The sequence below is a fragment of the Pinus tabuliformis genome, chromosome 9 (genome assembly GCF_031772625.1).
Source record: "Pinus tabuliformis cultivar Carrire ecotype Pingquan chromosome 9, CPIR1, whole genome shotgun sequence".
Lineage (NCBI taxonomy): Eukaryota > Viridiplantae > Streptophyta > Pinopsida > Pinales > Pinaceae > Pinus > Pinus tabuliformis.
Window position 1 is genome coordinate 1,643,915,172 of NC_142307.1, and position 22,727 is coordinate 1,643,937,898.

The window sequence follows — 22,727 nt, forward strand, 5'->3', positions numbered from 1 at the left end:
ATTATTTTAAACAATTTTAAAAACTTAACAAAAGATAAAATATAATTTGAAATTTTTTGTTAACGTGGACAAACAATATCTTTGAAACTTTACAATAACTCCAACAAATCGAATGAATAAGATTCGCCTTTCATAATCTACCTTAACAAAATATTTGGAACTCAAAAACAAAAGATGCTTGAAATACAAACACGCCCTTGGGACAACCATCGCTCCCATGCTTTAAAAGGAATCCCCACTCCCGTGCTTGCAAAGTTAATTTACAAGGGAAAGAAGACATGTTCGGATCAGGTTTCACCTCAACATCCATACATTTAGCCTCTACTGGGAGCTTACCCAACCATCAGCAATAAATTAATATTGTGATGTTAATTGCTATGTTGATGAACTGTGTTAAAATACTATTGCAATTATAAATAGATATTATGATGTTAACAAATGTGCTATAAATTAATATTATGATGTTAATGGTTGTGCTATAAATTAAGAATATGATGTTAACAATTATGTTGACGAATTTTATATTTGAATATCACAGTATGGGTTTATTTTAATGACTGATCTAGTAATTAGTTATTTAATTTAGAGAAAGTTTCTTGATGTGCAGTGTAAAATCTGAAAAAGAAAAACTTTTGATTTAATTCACATTTCATAAATTGGTTATTAAAATAGATTTATATTTATTTTATTTTTACAAATAGAGAAAAAAATGAGATGTATAATTTTCCACTGTATTATATAACTTAAGGTTTTTATTTCAACAAATATATGTGGAATTTCAAACAAAAGTATAAAATTTTATTTTTTCAAATTCTTTTATTAAATTTTTTACAAATTGCTTTATATAATATGTGCATAATACTTTTTCCCACCATATATAATACATACAAAGTTTACTGGAATATCTTGAAATATTTTATTTATATATCATGTTGTCTACATATAGATATATGTTAACCACACAAGTTGTGAGAGGAATCAAATTTCTTGATGAACACACATAGTTTATAGTAAGGAATTTGAAAAAATGATTTTCACATTGAGAGACGTAATTCCTCTCTACACTTATATATGTTTTATAAAACTTGAAAACAGAATTTTACATTCTAAGATTTGATTCATCATGTGAAAACATGTTTTTCAGTGCAAAATTGGAAAAAAAAATTCAAATTGAGAGATTTAATTCCTTCCCACTTTGTAGTTCTTTGATTAAAATGGATCTACCCTGGTTTTATCTCTATAGATCCATCTTAACCACTAATGTAGCAAGGTCCATGTTGTCCACATATAAATCATTGGTAACCACATTGTCCACACATTTTATTTAAGAGCACATTCATGTTTTAATTAAAGCTAACCAAACATATATATTTATTTTTGCTTTAAAAATCACAAATATAAACTTAAGTTTGGGCATAGAATAAATTACATATTTTTGTCGTATTGGATTAAATGTACACCTAGACACAATTGGGAATTGAATGAAATACATTTCTCTATTAAAAATAATTGATTTTTTTACTTTTAATTTAATTTTGTTTTTGAAGATTATAATATTTTACTATAATCAACATTAAATAATAATAATAACAATAATTATTTAAGTTTTGTATGAAATATTTGTAAAAAGTAAAGAAATATGTGAAAATATAGAGTTTCTTTTATTTTTAGTTATTTTATATTTTCTTAAAATTATATATAATTATGTGATTTTGTAAGCATATGGAGATTTTTTATTTATAAATGAGTAAGTGACATATTATTATGACATTTCTTTTATAATTACTAATATCAATAATGAATTGATTGATTATACTAATGTTTTTAATTAAAACTAACCAAACATGTATATACATTTTATTATTATTATTAGTATTATTTTGACTCAAATGACCTCCTTACTCTTCCTTTGTACTAAGCTAACCTTATATTCATTTAACCATTTTATTTAAATCATCAAGAATAAATGAAAAATCTTTATAATGGTAAAAAAAAAATTAAAAAAAATCCAATCAAACACCTTTAATTTAATCATTCTAAAATATAATTAAAGGGAAAAAAGGGTCTAATCCAAACACTTAAATTGATCATCCAATCCTATAATATAATTATTTATAAAATTATTATTATAAATAGTATAAAATATAATTAAATTTACAATATACTTAATCTTTAATATAAAAAGAAAAATAATGTTTTTATTAAATTAATTTTAAAAATATAAAATTTTATTCTTGGAAATAGTAATATAAATTGATGTAGTGTGATTGGACATTTATTATTTTATTTTCAAACATAACTTAAAATTAAGATAATCATATAATTAATAAAAATTAATTAATAATACAAATAAATATTAATTAGTTTTTCAATATGAAATAAAAATAATTAAAAAATTTATAATCCTAAAAAAAAAATATTAAATTAGAAATTAAATAAATAACTACTAAAATAATTATGAAATTAACAAATTATCACACTTACAAATAATTATTAATTAGTTTATAATCACTAAAAAAATTCTAATCCTAGAAAATAAGAAATACTACTTATTAAATTAGGAATTAAGAACTAACAACTAAAATAATTATTAAGTTAAACAAATAATCTTTAAGTTAACAATAAAAATTAAAATAAACAAATTATAAATATAACTGAATAAAATATGTCGGCTTGCATTCATTCTCATATCAACCTTAAGCTTATTTAAACCTAATGAGTTCTTATTTATTCACTTATGGATCTATTCTTGATGATGAACTATAGAGGTTGGTTCAAAACGTCGATTCATACAAACATAAATACGATGACTCCAAAAAACAATATCACACAACATAGAGATAGTAAAAGCCCCCAATCATTAACTTAGAATTAATTAAATTATAATTTAAAACCATAATAAATGACTCAAAAGTGTACAAACTCTCTATATTGTATAAAAAATATATATATGTGATATTTATATTTTAATGATAATAATAAATGTTTTTTTCTTAAAAAACACCTAAATTACTTCCTATTTATTGTATTCATTGCATCTACCACTTTCATATTTATATTTATAAATAAATAATTATATATAGAATCTCTAAAATGAATAATAATATATATAATATGAGTTATTAATAATGTGTATGATAATATTTTCTAATATTTCTAATATTATCATTAATAAAGTTTTTGGATTTTTTTTTCTCGGAAAAGGTGAATTATTAACCATTCATAATATAATAATTTTTATAATATTTATAATATTATCATTAGTAATATTTTATTGATTTTTTCATTTTTTTTAATGCAAAAAGTGAACTATCAACCATTCATAATATAATAAATTTTATAATATTTATAATATTATCATTAATAATATTTTATAGATTTTTTTAAATTTTTTAGTAATAGGTTTTTTCTCAAAAGAAAAAGTGAATTCAAATTTAGGCTTCTGTGATCTACATCTTAATATAAAAATTATTTTTTCAGAAAAAATGACATTGCAGATTTTGGTCGACGTTTTTTTAACCAATGAGTGTGGTTCATCTTCAGGACAAGATGAAGAAACAGGTCTCAGAAGTAGGTTAAAGGAAAACGGGCAATTCCTAACAGCTAAATGAAAATGACTAATTTGACCAGGAGAGGAAAAGTGAATCTGAGCAAAGAGAGGAACAATCGACGAATCCCTACACTTCTTAAGAAAAACAAGATCTGTATTCAACTTAGAAACTTGAAAGCATGCTTGTTCAAAAACATGAACTTTGATGGTAACGACCCTTCCATGTAGGGTAGTGATATTCAAATTCAGGCTTTTGTGATCCATATCTTAATATAAAAAATAATTCTTCAAAAGAAATCACATTGAAGATTTTGGTCGACGCGTTTCGAACCAATGAGTGTGGTTCACCTTCAAGACAAGATGGAGAAACAGATCTGGGAAGTAGGTTAAATAGGAAAACAAACAATTCCTAGTGGCTAGAAGAAAACGACTAATTTGACTAGGAGAGGAAAAGTGAATCTAAGCAAAGAGATGAACAACTGACGAATCCCTACACCTCCTAGCCAAATTATCCAATTTCATCTAGTCATTAGGAATTGCCTGTTTTCTGGGCTCTTACCATCAAAGTTCATGTTTTTGAATGAGCATGCTTATAGGTTTTTAAGATGAAGATAGATCTTGCTTTCCTTAAGAGGTGTAGTGATTCGTTGGTTGTTCCTCTCTTTGCTCAGATTCACTTTTCCTCTCCTAGTCAAATTAGTCATTTTCATCTAGCCATTAGGAATTTTCTGTTTTCCTATTTAACTTACTTCTCATATCTGTTTCTTCATCTTGTCCTAAAGATGAACCACACTCGTTGGTTCAAAAAGCATTGACCAAAATCTTCAATGTGATTTCTTCCAAAAAATTATTTTTTATATTAAGATATGGATCACAAAAGCCTGAATTCGAATATCACTATCCTGCGTGGAAGGACCATTACCATCAAAGTTCATGTTTTTGAACAAGCACGCTTGCAGGTTTTTAAGATGAAGACAGATCTTGTTTTCCTTAAGAGGTGTAGGGATTCGTTGGTTGTGCCTCTCTTTGCTCAGATTCACTTTTCCTCTTCTAGTCAAATTAGCAATTTTCATCTAGCCATTAGGAATTGTGTGTTTTCCTATTTAACCTACTTCCAAGATTTGTTTCTTCATCTTGTTCAAAAGATGAACCACACTTGTTGGTTCGAAATGCGTCAACCAAAATCTTCAATATGATTCCTTCCTAAAAAATATTTTTTATATTAAAAATAATATAAAATTTTTTATAATATTTCTAATATTATCATCAATTATATTTTATTAATTTTTTCAGATTTGTTTTTTAATAATGGAAAAAGTAAACTATCAATTTTTTCTTAACGTAATGTTAAAATAGTTTTCAGTTTTTTTTTTTCAAATTTTTTTTATATATTTTAGAATTTTTTTTAACCATTATTTTAATATAGTGTGGAAAAAAGTTGTTAGAAATTAAACATTTTCATTATTCGATTTATATTAAATGGATTTAATATCTTTAGAATTTTTTATTACCTTTTTATTACATAATCTCAATCTTAACCATTTATATATTTGATTTTAATAATTTTTATATTTTCAATTTGTTTTTAAATAAAATAATTGAAAAAAGAAATGACAAAAAAACTTAAGTAATGCCATGTTTAGAGAAATACCAAAGAATAAGCATTGTTAATTATATATATAGATATATATCAAATTGGAAAAGAATCTACAATAATTAAATATGATTGGATTTGGAGGTTGACTATTTTAATAAGTCCATTACATTCACAACTTTATAATTTTACTTCATAACTTAATGTAAAATAATTTGCGATAGTTTTTCATAACCTGAAAACTTTTTCGACTTGATTTTTTTTTAAGCTTCCCGTATGTCCATGAATGAATCTAAATTCCATCTTCAGAAGTATGATATTCGTGAAAATTATGAGTAAATAGTTCTCTCGGGTAACCCAATTCTTTGAGACGTTTGGTATCGGTATCATGTAAAGAACTTGGGCCTGTGCCAATAGTTGACGAGTGCATATTTATCTCCATCAACTCAAATTCGACATCAATATCTAAGAAAGGTAGCCCGCCTTCGTCCTCAGGTCCGTCGTCGACCGTTATAGTTTCTCCCATCTTCGTGGGCCTCTCCATGATTCTTCCACTTCCGCGCCTGACAACGTAAGCTTTTGCCACATTACAGGAAGATCAGTCTATTACTGTTTAGGCATATGTTCGTATTCCTAGGAAATCGAGTTTATGCCGTGTAACTTAATTATCATTTTAATTTAATTCATTTCAAAATGCTTTCATATTCTAGACGTAACAAAATTTTGTGGGCATCCCTATGGTGATACACCGTTGCACAGAGAGAAGGAATCAATAATCTTGGCTACAGAAAAGTGCCATCCAAGGCTTGCTCGAATTGTTCGCAACCATAAGGATAGGGTAGCCCTGAAATATGAAATTTCCCAAAGCTGTAACGGTTTAGAAACATGAAGAGTGGGAATGAAATTATGAAATCTTCATCCTTTTACTTATGTGGAATCGAAGTCGACCCAATCATGACATTTCTGTGTAATGTTTAAAGTTCCCAATAAGCAATTCCCAAAATATTTATTGGAAAATTTTACAAAACCCATGGGATTCGATGTTGACAAAGGGGACATCTGACGTATAGAATTAAATATTAGACTCCACAAGCAAAGAAAACTGAAAATGGTATACAAATATTACGAAACACGGAACATGACTAATGTTGTCGAGTGCTAAACGGCTTCGCTGCTATTTAATGAGGAGGAATGACTTCCTTGCTATTTAATAAGGATGCGGGTAAGAGAGAGTACAGTTTTACAAAATTCCCGGAGGAACCCATGATTTGCATTTGAAAATGAAAGGTAACAGTGTTTTGCCAAGGCCAAATCTCCCGAAAGCAATGAAAGCGAAGAAGGAAGGGAAGAAGGTTGTATATAGTTTTTCTTTTAACTTATACAGTTTCCCATCATAGCTATTATTATTTTTGAGCCTTTAACTATTAGTGTTTCCCTTAATTACTAATTATTAATTTGATGGTCTACAAATTTTCAACCATGTAATGATTTAATGGTGCAGATGAGTATAGAGTGGCAGGTAGTTGTTTTCGAAGGGGAACGCCTTATGATGTAACAAGTTTTATAAATAATATTAAAAAAATATAAATATGTGTTTTCAATAAATGCATAATCTCTTGAATCTGTCGATAATTGTTGGGATCTTAGTTTAGTGAATACTAGCATCATAATATGATCAATCCATTATTCATAGGTTTAAAAGAATATGCATGTAAGAACGAGAGAAGTAAGGAGCACAAAGATAGAAAGAAATAATGATTCAAAGCAAGAGTTCAGTGAAACCTACAACAGATTTATATTTTTTATAGCCAAAATATTAAGTCATGAAAAAATGTGCATGGGGTTAATGATTACAGGAGCTTGATCGAGTTATATCAATAAGGTTATAGCTAGATCGAGTTCTTAAGTCCTAGTATGTTGGTGCTCTAAAAAGTAGTAGCTTGATTGAGAGTTTTCATTAACAACTCTAGTAGCTCAATCGAGGGTTTGTTAAACCCTCAATCGAGCAATTTCAAATTTTACATAAAACTCTCAATCGAGCTTTTTAACTGCTTGATCGAGTTGTCGAGGGCCAAAGAAATAGAGTATAGAGTTTTGTCTCGCCTTCTATAAATTTCTTTGTAGCACCATCTTGTAGCATGGAGAACTTAAGGCAATTCGTGTCTTTGGGTGGCAAAGTTGATCATGTTGCATTTGTGAGTGAAACCTCTATCCAATGGCATATGAGTTTGACATTTTTGAATTCATATGATATTTTATCTCTAATTTCTTTTAATCCCTATGCTTGGAATTTTTTGGATACCTTTGAAGGGACTAAATGAAAAAATCAATAACATAAATTATACAAAATGAAAAAATTTCATTATCTTCATTTAAAAATTCTCTTCAAAAGGGCACTCTTTTATTTTAAATTTATTTAAATAGTAGAAGAAAATCACACAGAGCCTAAAAAATAATAAAAATAAAGTTTCAATAAACATAATTTTGTCCTATTTGTGTAGAATATATGAATATATATATATATATATATATATATATATATATATATATATATATATATGAAATTATACATTTTAGACTAATTTATTTGACATAAACACACACATATATGTTAAGATCTATGAAAAATTGCAAGGAAAAACATTTAGTTTTATGCAAAATTGATAAAGTGTGTGAAACTAATATTTTTTGGAAAAAATCATTAAGACAACATAATTCTCTACAAATTGTCTTTTTACTCCCAATCAAAATTCACAAAGCTTATATAAATTTTGAGGGCTTCAAAGCATCTAGTATATATCATAAAAGATAAATGAACTAATTAACTCTACATCATAAATAGTTCAATATGCAATCATAACCTATGTGGGTGATCAAGGAATCCTATTGGAATTATGAATTATGTGTTGTCCTTGATGGAAACCTACTTGATGAGTTGTCCTTTGATGGAAACTAACTTGATACAGATGCAAAAGGGATGTGTCTACATGTGAGAAAGAATTTGGTCAAAGGCATAACAGTTTAGAGGCGTAAGAATGATAAAGTTGAAATTTCAAGAAGTATACGGGGGTTCTGTTAAGCAAAGTTGCGTACACACATGGGTATGAAGAAACAAACACTGTACAGTTTTCGCACAATGGTATTCTAAATTACAAGGGTCCTTACCATGGTATTACCATGTGGTATTGAGCCCAACACCATTTGTTTTGATCTCATCTAAGAAAACCATCAGCTGGAGTATGGTTTTGATCTGTGGTATTGGATAAGGGCCAAGCTATATAAGGAGATGAATATCAAAGTGGTAGTGTGTGCAAGTGATGAATGTTTCATGAATAATTATATATGAAGAAAAATATACATGTAATAGGATGTTAATGTTTTCCCTGATCTAAAACTAAGTATGCACCCAAGAATTTGATGATGGATTAGATCCAATAGATCTGAGATGGCAATCTTGATTATGAGGTGATTTGATCTATGTTGATAGTGTCTTAATGCATGATTTTTCTGGGTATGCCGAGATCTAGGTATGTTTAAAGTCTTTTGTTGCAACAAAGGTTTGATTTTGAAATTACAAATTTGTACGTAGGGTGAGATACTAGTAAGTCACGTATACATGGGTTTGTTTCCTAAAAATCATGTATACACACGAGTTTCCTTTGAGGAAAGTGCATACATAAAGTATGATTTTGATGAAAAGGATGTATGATCAGTTTAATCACTCTTAATGTGTTTCTATTGTATGTCAATGAAGTATTCTTGATGATCTAGGCTTAAACAATGATGTTTTGATTAAGAATTGATTGATTGAATAATGATGATGATACTTACTATTTGTGACTGAAGTTCAATGAAGGTTCTGTGGTTGTTTCTTAATGGTGCAGTATATATGAGTATGATTTAGTAATTATTTCAAAATGACAGTGGTTAAGGTTTTAGAAATCAATGATTTAACCTCTGTACGTGAGTATGCTTCATGAAAAGTATGTACACATGTACATTTGCTATTGTAAAGTATCATACACATTTTGAAATTTTCTTAATGAGGGTTTGTAGTAATAGAATCTAGTTTTTGTGATGTGTAGTATGTTGGTTCATATTCTGGTTACAATGATCTGACTATTCTGGTTTTTTAAGCTTATTGATTTGGGTTTCAGTTCATCCGGTTGATTCAATGGTTGGTTGGTTTTATTGGTTCAGTGATTGCTTGGTTCAATGGTTGAGTTACAATGATAAGTTTCAGTTTTTTATTATTGGTTTTGGGCTTAAATGTTGGTAGTGGGTCCAGTCTGAAAATTTGATGAAACGTGGCCTACAGGTTGTGACATTTTGTAGCAGGTGGATCTACTATGAAAATTTATGAAACGTGGTCCCACGGAAGTGTTAATGGTTGGAGCCTTCAATGAGGGAGTTGAAGCTTCCTTCCATTGGTAGCTAAAAAATCAGATAAGGGGGTTGGAGCTCCTTTCTGGTGGGTGTCAATAAAGGAGACTAGGGGGTTGGTGCTCGCTTTAGTGGGTGCTGGAGAATGAGTGAAGGTTGTAGCCTCCTGCGACTAGGTGACTACCTGCTGGTATGAGTCTGGGCCAGTACAAGATTGTAAAAATATTTTATTTATATTAATGAAAATAGAGATGATAGCAACAATGGTATTCCTGCATTGTGTTTCCACCTTAGATCCTGGTGTTCATGTGTGTTTCTTATGTGTGATGGCTTAGTTTTTTCTTATTGCACATGGTTACTATCTATTTAATTTTTAGTGAAGTACTGACACACTGGCTTAAGATAAACAGAATATGAATTAATTAAAAAAGTAAGTTTACTAGATGTACGCTAGTTGTTTGAATAACAATCACATACGTGTGTAGGTTTCCTTCAATAAATTTGCCTACATAAATATGGATATGTAATTGAAAAGTTTAATGATTTGAAAATACGGGTTCACCCCCCTCTTAGTATTTTTCCCAACAATTGGTATCAGAGCAGGTCCTTCAGAAGAAGCTTGATCCCATGAAGATGATCTATAAAGATGATGGTAAAGAAGAATATTTCTCAAACAAGGGATTTAGAAAAATTTGACAGGGACATATCAGATATAGTAATAGTTATAGATGTCAACAAATATTAAAGTTTGGGAGCGCCTCACTTTCTATTTATGAAGAATGAAGAAAATGAGGAATCATCAAATATGGATTTTTACTCAAAATGTGATCCATTTTCTTGTCTATGCAACAATGATAGAGATGATGATAGTGAAACCATTGAGCTCACACTTATGGCTAAAACTGAAAGTACGCAATCTAAAGAGAACAAATTAAAAAATGATGCCTCTAGAAGCAACAAATCAAGTCAAGTTACAATCAACGGACAATACAGATGTGTCTACGCTCAGAAGAGATAATTATAAACAATGAAAAGAAAAGATGAATTATAATCTAATGAATATCGATGTTTGACATACTAGATGTCAAACATCGATATTCATTAGATTATAATTCATATTTTCTTTTCATTGTTTATAATTATCTCTTGTGAGCGTAGACACATCTGTATTGTCCGTTGATTGTAACTTGACTTGATTTGTTACTTCTGGAGGCATCATTTTTTAATTTGTTCTCTTTAGATTGCGTACTTTCAATTTTAGCCATAAGTGTGAGCTCAGTGGTTTCACTATCATCATCTCTATCATTATTGCATAGACAAGAAAATGGATCACATTTTGAGTAAAAATCCATATTTGATGATTCCTCATTTTCTTCATTCTTGATAAATAGAAAGCGAGGCGCTCCAAAACTTTAATATTTGCTGACATCTATGACTATCACTATATCTGATAGGTCCCTGTCAAAGTTTTCTAAATCTCTTGTTCGAGAAATATTCTTCTTTAAAATCATCTTTATTGATCATCTTCATGCGATCAAGCTGCTTCTAAAGGACCTGCTCTGATACCAATTGTTGGGAAAAATACTAAGAGTGGGGTGAATCCATATTTTCAAATCAATAAACTTTTCAATGACATATCCATATTTATGTAGGCAAATTTATTGAATGAAACTCACATATGTATGTGACTGTTATTCAAACAACTAGTGTACATCCAGTAAACTTACTTTTTAATTAATTCATATTTTGTTTATCTTAAGCCAGTGTGTCAGTACTTCACTAAAAATTAAATACATAGTAACCATCTGCAGTAAGAAAAAAATAAGCCATCACACATAAGAAACACACATGAACACCAGGATCTAAGGTGGAAACACAATGTAGGAAAATACCATTGTTGCTATCATCTCTGTTCTCATTAATATAAATAAAATATTTTTACAATCTTGTATTGGCGCAAACTCATACCAACATGTAGTCACCCACTCGCAGAAGGCTACAACCTTCACTCATTCTCCAGCACACACTGAAGTGAGCACCAACCCCCTGGTCTCGTTTATCGACACCCACCAGAAGGGAGCTCCAACCCCCTTATCTGATTTTTTAGCTACCAATGAAAGGAAGCTTCAAATCCCTCATTGAAGGCTCCAACCATCAACACTTTCGTGGGACCACATTTCATAAATTTTCATAGTAGATTGACCTGCTATAAAACGTCACAACTTGTAGGACACGTTTCATCAAATTTTTAGACTAGACCCACTACCAACATTTAAGCCCAAACCAATAAGAAAAAACCGAAACTTATCATTGTAACTCAACCATTGAACCAAGCAATCACTGAACCAATAAAACCAACCAATCATTGAATCAACCGGATGAACTGAAACCCAAATCAATCAGCTTAAACAACCAGAACAGTCAGATCATTCTAACCAGAATACGAACCAACATACTACACATCACAAAAACTAGATTCTGTTACTACAAACCCTCATTAAGCAAATTTCAAAATGTGTATGATACTTTACAATAGAAAACCTACATGTGTATGTACTTTTCATGAAGCATACTCACATACAGAGGTTAAATCATTGATTTCTAAAACCTTAACCACTGTCATTCTAAAATAATTACTAAATCATATTCATATATACTGCACCATTAAGAAACAACCACAGAACCTTCACTGAGCTTCAGTCACAAATAGTAAGTATCATCATCATTATTCCATCAATCAATTCTTAATCAAAACAACATTGTTTAAGCCTAGATCATCAAGAATACTTCATTGACATACAATAGAAACACATTAAGAGTGATTAAACCGATCATAAATCATTTTATTCAAAATCATACTTTGTGTACATGCTTTCCTCAAAGAAAACTCATGTGTATACATGCTTTTCAGGAAACAAACCCATGTATACATGACTTACTAGTATCTCACACTGCGTACAGATTTGTAATTTCAGAATCAAACCTTTGCTGCAACAAAAGGCTTTAAACATACCTAGATCTCTGCATAGACAGAAAAATCATGCATCAAGACACTATCAACATAGATCAAATCACCTCGTAATCAAGATTTCCATCTCAGATCTATTCGACCTTGTTTGATGGGGGAAACTAGAATATCAATGTTTGACAGCAAGTTTCCCCCATCAGAAAAGGAACTGCAAAATAACAGTAAGTCTTTGAGTAACATCTTTTGTAGCATATTTGATTCAATATTGAATAAGGTTATTGATTCAATATTGAATATTGATTCAATGCAAAGAAAGTGTGGGATAAATACATCTAGAAGTGATGGGGTTAGATTTTGGGGGCTAATCCAAAATCCCAATTCCCAAATAAATCGAACCTGGCCTGTGGGTTATGGCCCACTAAGCCTAAACGAAAGCGCCTAAACTTCTCATTATGTGACGTGGCTCTTTATAAAATCGCCCATCTCCTTAATGGGAATCTAAATCACCATTGTAATCATTAATATATATATATATATATATATATATATATATATATATATATATATATATATATATATATATATATATATATATATATATATATATATATATATATATATATATATATATATATATATACGTTAAGGGTTAAAACCCCACACCATGCATAATACGAACACACGCATAATCAACGACAGTATACTCGCTGAACGTTGACGTCATGAAATGATAGACCGGTTTTCCAGAAATAGAGAAACGAGACTTGTTATCGCTCCGCATCACAGTTCTGAAGGCGTCGACTCTGAAGATTCCGTATAGATTGGTCTTCTTCGACTTACAGTAAACGCAATCTCCGCACTCTCCAGCGAACAAAGGAATCACATGATCTCCTTCCTTGAGATCTGTTACGCCTGCTCCCACGCTCTCCACAATCCCTGCAGCCTCGTGGCCAAATATGCGTGGAAATTGTTGTGCATCCTCGAGCATCCAGAAAGTAAGGTCGGAGTGACAGAGGGAGGTGTGGGTGATTTTAATGTGAACTTCCATAGAATTTGGTGGATCTACTTGAACTTCTTCAATAACCAGTGGCTGCTTCGCTCCCATGTCACAGCCGCTTTGTAGGTGATGACTTTGCCAGCTGTACCACCCAATCTCTGAAATCATTCATTGAGAACTTTCATGGTGCTTTCTTCATTGAACGTTTCCATGATTCTGCAACCAAGTCCTTCACTATATCTTTCGGGCTCAGATTCAATTTCTTCCATAGATTTGGAATTGAAGATCAGATATCACATTTTACAATTCGATAACCAACTCTTCCCTACGTTGCACGCTGTCTTCAACAAACAATCACATATAACAGTTAAACCATATATAGATTGCCATCGACCCTGGAATGATCGATGTCAATTGACAAGCTCACGACACATGCATATACAAATAACACTCGAACAAGATTTTATAAATTATATAAAACAGTTACAAAATTAAGGCATTTCAGCCTTAGAAACGAGCTCATGCTCGTCTACATCTTGCCCACTCACAAATTTCCTCACAAATAAGATATCTCTCACACCCTATCACATTACATTTATATAAGATGCATTAGGAAGGATCAATCATATCTTCTCCTTATTTTTCTCCAACGAAAGCTCTCTAAAAGCGTGCATGGCTGTAAGTCGTATCCATCTTATCTGCTTTAAATCTGCTTTAAACTTATCCACTTTAAATCTGTTTTTCTGCTTTAAAATAGACTTTACTCTGCTTTTCTCCCTTCATTCAGCTTCGCTGGTCCACGCGCTCCTCTTCGCTCTGCTGGGATTCCTCCCTTTTCTAAGGGTGCTGGATGCTTCTGCATCAGAATCTCGAGGCACAAAAATTTATGACCTCCTGGTCATATGCTTCTTCCCGTCCTTAACAATTCTACCCACTGGTTCAATCCTTCAGTGGAACTGCTTTCATGGTCTTCTGTGAGCTGCAACCAAACCTGTACAGTAACAGTCTCCTCTGCTACACGATACCTCACCAAGCTTTATCCTGAGCTTAGTCTTTTGGCATCCTTCAGGTTCTCTTCTCTGGAACCAATTGAACACACCTTGCTCTAGGTTGCTGCAAATCTTCTCACCTTCTGCTGCTGCTCTCAGCACGACAGTAAGACCATAAACTCTCCAGTCTTCAACAACTATACCTCTGCTCCTTCTTCCTGTTGTGGCTTCTTTCTGAACCTCTGCTCTCTCCTTTATGACTTTTAGTAGTCATCTTCTTCTCCATGAGTTTCTCACCCATGAGTTGCACCAAGCCTCTACAACAGCAACTCTCCTGCTGCCACTTACCTCACCAATCCCTTCATCCGGATCTGGTCTTTTGGTAATCATTGGTCCCCTGCTGGAACCCTTTGAGCATTTCTTCACTGCTCCTTCAGGCTTCACTCATCTGGAACTTTATTCAACCTCTGTTGAATCTTCAGGTTCTGCCACTCTCTCTTAGAATCCTTCTCCTCACAGGAAACTTTCCCTGCTCTGATACCAAAATGATGGGGTTAGATTTTGGGGGTTAATCCAAAATCCCAATTCCCAAATAAATCGAACCTGGCCTATGGGTTATGGCCCACTAAGCCTAAACGGAAGCGCCTAAACTTCTCATTTTGTCACGTGGCTCTTTATAAAATTTCCCAACTCCTTAATGGGAATCTAAATCACCGTTGCAATCATTAATATATATATATGTTAAGGGTTAAAACCCCACACCATGCATAATATGAACACACGCATAATCAACGACAGTATACTCGTTGAATGATAGCAGATCTCTATTGGCAAACCACTATAACTGTCGATTGCACCCCCATCTCACAGTTTTTTTTTATGAGCCAGGTTGCCTTAGCAGTGCTGGATATACATGTGCCTAGCTGTGTGAATGCTTCTACCTTTCTACACATTTATCGATGGCCATTAATAATTGCATCCAAAGAACAATAACAATTAAATAATATATGTATAGATCGCCATCGACCTTGGAATGGTCGATGTCGATTGAAAAGCTCACGACACATGCATATACAAATAACACTCGAACAGGCTTTTATAAATTATATAAAAGAGTTACAAAATTAAGGCCTTTCGGCCTTAGAAACGAGCTCACGCTCGGCTACATCTTGCCCACTCACAAATTTCATCACAAATAAGATATCTCTCACACCCTATCACATTACATTTATATAAGATGCATCAGGAAGGATTGATCAGATCTTCTCCTTATTTTTCTCCAATGGAAGCTCTCTAAAAGCGTGCATGGCTTGTTACACTAAAAAATGTCACCATGACTATTTACAGTTAGTATGGCTCAATCAACAGTCATACTACCCTTTTTAGGCAAGTCTTATGCCTCTGTTATCCATCTCAAACTCAAAGAAGAGAGAAAGTCTTGTAAAAACTATGTTTATCTCTGGGGTCGCAGGTTCTCTCTAGCCTTACCTGCGAGGACGCTGACCATGTTCACAAAAGGTACGTCCTTGGACGCTCTGTATGTTAAGGGACAGGTGCGTCCTTCTGTAAAAGGAAAAATGCGCGAGTTTCATCTTAAAAAAGTTACTTGTGGTTACTTCTAGAACTTTCTAGAGGTCGGTTTGATGAATTGGATGCGCCTCCAGTTGGTTCATGTATCTCTATTAAGGGGGAACTTATCCCATCAATAAGGGAGCTATCCCACCCAAAGAGGGGGATTATCCCATTGATAGTGGACCTGAATAACCTCTTTACAGCACTATAAATAAAGACATTGAGCCAGAGGGAGGAGAGGTTGGAGCTATACATTTTCTTTGGGTAAATGCTGCAGGATTTAGGTCTTCCATTAGAGCCTTTGTGAGGAGAGATTGTCTTCACTTGATTCTACTTGGGAGAGGGTGAGCTTTGTCAAAGTAGAGGAAAACCCTTGATGGACCCTGGGAGGAACTTGCACAACACCAAGGCCAGGTTGTAAGAGTTTCTTTGTTTCGTTATTAATACAAACTGGTTTATTTTTCTCAATAGCTTGTGTTAATGAGTTATTTCATGTGTTCCTTGGTCTGCATGTTGAATATATGTTTTATTATATGAAATGCAAGTGCTTGGTAATTGTTTGATTGTTTGTGGTTGCAGGAATTGACTTGAAGGAGGAGCTCATCTGGATCGTCAAGAACGGACTTCAACAACAGCGTTTTGGAATAAGGGGGCTCTAGAAGTTATGCTTAGGGGGCATCAAGCACAGTTTTCTCTCTGTTTCAAGCTTGTGTAAAAATGAAACTACTATGAAGCATAGTTTTACTCTGTTTCAAGCTTTTGTAAAAATGAAACCTAGCTCGAGTCAATTTCAGTTATTTTCAAGACTCGTTAAACTCATGAAAATCTCGAGATTATTTTGCTATCTTTCATTCTCGTAAAACAAATGAAAATGCCGAGTTCTTTCCGTCTTTTCCTGCTCGTAAATTAAATTGAAAGTCGGCCACATGAGTACATTTTTATCCCTTTTTCGAACTCGTTAAAACTTACGAAAAAGTGAAACCTCAGAGTCATCTTTTAAGCCCTTTTCTGACTCCTAAAACATGAAAATATCGCCGAGCGTTTCTTTTACACTCGTTAAAACGGAATTAAAAGACGGTCCCCTTTTAGCTCTTTTTTGACCGCAAAATCAGGAAAAGATTGCCGGGTTTTTGTCGTTTCAAACTCGATAAGGAAATAAAACGACGTGTCCTTGATCGCTTTTTACTTTTCAGGTCAGTGGCACTAATTATGAAAGTACTCCTTGGTCGCAAGATCAAGCGGTTCTCTCAGGTATGATTTTATACTTTTTCGGGCTTGAGAGACACAAACTTACGAAAAAGTTCACCTTGGAGTCTTCTTAAGTTTTTCAGACTCTCTAAAATTGAAAAACACCGAGTTTCTCCTATACTGGGCTCGTTAAACATTTCACAGTAAAGGGCCTGTTCAATTACAAACAGGAACGAACCACTCCTTCCTAGGGTTCGAATCAAAACTAGGTTGGACTCATCCGAAGGATGAGCTTATAATCAAGCATATGTTATCCTCCTCAAGCTTGTTAAAAATAAAGAGGTACTTGCCAGAAATGGTGGGGGAAAAGAGAGAAGAATGAGCCTGTTTGTTACCTTTTGTCTCAAAAGAAACTTTATTACCACTCTTGAACACGACACTTTTCATTCACATGGGTTGGGAAATCTTTTACCTCACAGTTGACCAAACCACTTTGAAAGTCTTTAACCGGGTTTCGGGGATTAACTTTGAGTTATTCGTCACCAAGCCATCTGTCGTGTCGTTATGTGTTCAAGAGGTCTGCAAGAAAAAACTTTCATTTGCAAAATACTTGTCATCCATTTGACCATCCCTGAGTCAGTCCTTACAGCAACATTTCTTCAACTTGAACAATGATTTTGTGTTGTGGGCTTGCCTGCAATGGGTCGCTTTCTATCGACATCGACACATTATCTAGAAAGATGACTTAGGAATCGACAGTACCGTGAAGTCTGCATGCATCAATGGCAGATTTCTCGCCTTTGACGTCAGTTTACATCGTTGACTTTCGATCAAAGGATTTCGTGAAATGTTCGACATCAAAACATCTATTCACATTTCACGGGTTGTGCTTGGTACTTTGAGGACCATTGACATTACTGGTGGTTTCTCTCATGCTTGTTAACAGTTCACATCATTGACTGGTAATCAAGTGGTTTCTAACATGTTCGACATCGAATCATTTAATCACATGCTTAGAATCGTACCAATTCGGGAAGTAGAAGTGAAGACCCTGGATCTAGTTTCTACCATCCAAGCTGCAAGGAGTTTTGTATTCATTATCTATGTAGACTAATCATAAACAGATGGCTGTGTCCATACTGTGTCTACAAAAGTCTATAAAAATGATGTACTGCAAGATCATTCCTGTATCAGAATAGTTAGTCCATTAGTTAAAGTTTTGAATCTGAGTATGGGAATGCCTACCTCAGTGATGATATAATCTTATACATGTATTTTGTGTTGAAAATTGCAGGTTCCAACCAGGCCATCCACAAGACAATCCTTGAAATGATAAAGTGCTTCACCCTTCCTAGAATTACAAAACCCTAATCTATTCCAGGCTTCGCACTTTAGGGGGCAATCTGTTACACTAAAAAATGTCACCATGACTATTTACAGTTAGTATGGCTCAATCAACAGTCATACTACCCTTTTTAGGCAAGTCTTATGCCTCTGTTATCCATCTCAAACTCAAAGAAGAGAGAAAGTCTTGTAAAAACTATGTTTATCTCTGGGGTCGCAGGTTCTCTCTAGCCTTACCTGCGAGGACGCTGACCATGTTCACAAAAGGTGTGTCCTTGGACGCTCTGTATGTTAAGGGACAGGTGCGTCCTTCTGTAAAAGGCAAAATGCGCGAGTTTCATCTTAAAAAAGTTACTTGTGGTTACTTCTAGAACTTTCTAGAGGTCGGTTTGATGAATTGGATGCGCCTCCAGTTGGTTCATGTATCTCTATTAAGGGGGAACTTATCCCATCAATAAGGGAGCTATCCCACCCAAAGAGGGGGATTATCCCATTGATAGTGGACCTGAATAACCTCTTTACAGCACTATAAATAAAGACATTGAGCCAGAGGGAGGAGAGGTTGGAGCTATACATTTTCTTTGGGTAAATGCTGCAGGATTTAGGTCTTCCATTAGAGCCTTTGTGAGGAGAGATTGTCTTCACTTGATTCTACTTGGGAGAGGGTGAGCTTTGTCAAAGTAGAGGAAAACCCTTGATGGACCCTGGGAGGAACTTGCACAACACCAAGGCCAGGTTGTAAGAGTTTCTTTGTTTCGTTATTAATACAAACTGGTTTATTTTTCTCAATAGCTTGTGTTAATGAGTTATTTCATGTGTTCGTTGGTCTGCATGTTGAATATATGTTTTATTATATGAAATGCAAGTGCTTGGTAATTGTTTGATTGTTTGTGGTTGCAGGAATTGACTTGAAGGAGGAGCTCATCCGGATCGTCAAGAACGGACTTCAACAACAGCGTTTTGGAATAAGGTAAGCCTAAACACTTGTAGTTTTCATGTTTTAAAAGGTGTATTTAGAGAAAGATCGCTCCATTTTGTCTTGTTTGCCGCTAGAGAGTTTAGACTCCTAGGGAGGTCAGTTGTGTCCGCACAAACGACTATTTCCGTGTGACATGGCTGTAAGTTGTATCCATCTTATCCGCTTTAAATCTACTTTAAACTTATCCACTTTATATCTGTTTTTCTGCTTTAAAACAGAATTTCCTCTGCTTTTCTCCCTTCATTCAGCTTCGCTGGTCCACGCGCTCCTCTTCGCTCCGCTTGGATTCCTCCCTTTTCTAAGGGTGCTGGATGCTCCTGCATTAAGAAGTCCCAAAGTAAGATTCATCATGTAATCCTATATCTAACAATGTCTCCAAAATGACAGATGGAGTTGCTGATTCAAAAGAAGGTAGGTTAGAAGATTTTTTTTTATCTTAGAACAAAAGTTGGTCTTGCTTTAAAAAATATTGTTAATCTTAAATATAAATTGCAGGCTTATGATAACAAGGATCATGCTAGTATGGTGTCTAACCAATATTGTGAAGGTCTTGAAGTTGAGGTCGTCTCTCTAAGAGAAGATCTTGAAAAATCAAATAAGCGAAATGAAGAACTACTTCAAGAATTTCAAGAACAAGAAAATAAGCTGAAAGATGAGATTATCAAATTAAAACAACAAATGGAGGAAGGAAGAAAGGTTGAATAAATTATGAAGAAGCAGTATCTAGAATAGGAAAAGCAATATCACGTTGAGGTAAATATCATAAAAGGTAAATTAGAAGAAAAGGATAAACATTTGTGATTTCAAGATAGTACTAGGATTTTGGTTAATATTCTTAGTAGTGAAAAATATCTTGCCATCAAATCTGTCCTTCGTTTTCATGAAATCATTGAAGGAGAATCTCGTTCACAAGTTGATGCAAGGAATTCTAATGCAAAATCTGAAATCCTCAACAAAGAGATAAGAAGTCAACTTGATCAACAACCAAAGAATTAAAATATTCAAATGAAATCATTTACTCCTAAATATATAAGTGTTAATTGATTTTCTCCTCTATTCAATAATGATCAATGTTCTATATGTCATAATTATGGACATTTTTCTAACAGCTGCAAAAGTAGAATGTTTCAAGCTAATAATCATCTCATAGAAATAACATCATCTTCTAGAAACTATAAGGGATATTATTTTTCTTACAATATGTTTGGTGACAAAGCCATTGATTACAATAAAATGAATATGAAACATATAAGATGTTATGCTTGTAACAAGTTTGGGTATGTAGCAAAAGAATGCAGGGACAAGTTTATGGATCATTGCAGACAACATGGTAAGAAACCACATAAGAGCTTAGAAGAACTGAAAAAGATGGATCCACCAACATTTCTCATAACCAGCCAGAAAAATAAGAACATATAAGGTGTGGTTTCGATCTATGATCATTTGAATATGACCATGAATGGTACAAAGATAATGGATGCTCTCATCACATGAGTGGAGATAAGAGTAAAATGGAGCCTCTTAGGGAAAACCAACTTAGCCATATTATTCTTGGAACTAATGTTTTAGCAAAAGTTCTAGGACAAGGTAAATCCAGAATTAGTAAAACTAGAGTAGCAGTGGATGCTTTACTAGTTCAAGGGCCAAAGAAACATATTCTAAGTGTAGGTAAAATGGAATATAAGGGAAATATAATTGTGTTTACATCAACCAAGTGTAAGGTTATGAATGAAGTAACTGAAAAAGTGATATCAAGTGGATATAGAAATCTAGACAAATTATATGTGTTTGAAGAACAAAACTCTCATAGATATGAGAAAGATTTAGCCTCAAAGTAAAATAATATGGTGGCTATTGAAGTCCATTATTATTAAATGAATACTTCTAACTGTGACTGTAGAAGTGGTGAGAGGTACTTGACCTCATGAAAAACAGAAGATGATTATGAGGTCCTCACGATAAGTGATGTGTAATCTCAGGGGGAGTAATACATGTTATGTCTTGATGATGATTCCCATGATTGTTTTTATATTCATGTTGTTTATATTACTGACAGGTCATTTGGTGTAGTAACAATGAATAGGTACAGACAGTACAGGCTCAGGAGGAGTTGAACGTGTGAAACTTCAATATTTTATTTTTTGTACGTGGATCCTATGAAGACAAGTCGCATGTATACGTGAGTTATGATCTGAATAGTTGCGTGTGTACGTGAGTTATGGTCCAAACAATCCTGTATATTTTTATTTAATGAGGAAAATGTGGGAAAAACATAGGAAAAGGCTCTCATATATTTTTGACAATTATTATTTGGCTTTCATGATTCTGATGGTTCACAGTTACGGTCTGTTGATGCTATCTAAAAGTGATTTTGGCTTGTATAAGTTTTTGATGGCCTGATGTATAATGAATTGAAGAAGATACTTTGATATCCTAACTAATGGATGAGTTTATGTGATCAGATGTAATAGTGATCATTTGGCACAAGTTCAGGGGGAACATTTGCTATGATCCTAATAATGCATTTTTGGCATTATGGTTTCTTTAGAAGTCCTTGGTACGTAATGATTCTTATCAATGGTGATGATGCTTATGTTGTTGAAGTATTTAAATGATGCATCATGCTATGCTACGATCATGGATTTCTTGTGATGAAATCATGGATGATACTTATATATTTATTGAACCACATAGTTGTTATGATGCTACTGATTGGATCTATGGATGATTCTTTTTATGATGCATTTGGTACATATATTATGTTTCTTACATGGTGATCTTCATAAGTTCAAGGAGATAAAAATATATTGATTATACAACCTCATTATTTGATGCTGATGAGTGTCACTCATTACGTTTATGATGCTTTTGTGCATGATTTTCATAGGGTGCGGTTATGGATGATGATACCTATAGCACTTGGCTCTAACATGTACATGATAAGCTGCACACGGTATACTATTTGAGGATTGTTTCTTTTGCTCGTATCAAGGAGATGAGTTACTAACAAAGTTTCAAAAATGATGGTCACCTCATGGTTTGCTTTTCTCATCGATGAAAATCTAGATACATGCTGCTATCTCTGTGATGGATGAATTACATATACAGATGTTATGAATGATTACATGAGTTGCATGTTGGTGTGATAGTTCTTCTTTCATGA

General features: G+C 33.0%; 1 pseudogene; it reads right to left on the bottom strand.

Annotated features, from left to right (window-relative positions):
* Positions 1-13,144: 13,144 nt before the first annotated feature.
* Positions 13,145-13,600, bottom strand: LOC149155133 (alcohol dehydrogenase pseudogene; annotated as a pseudogene).
* Positions 13,601-22,727: the final 9,127 nt, after the last annotated feature.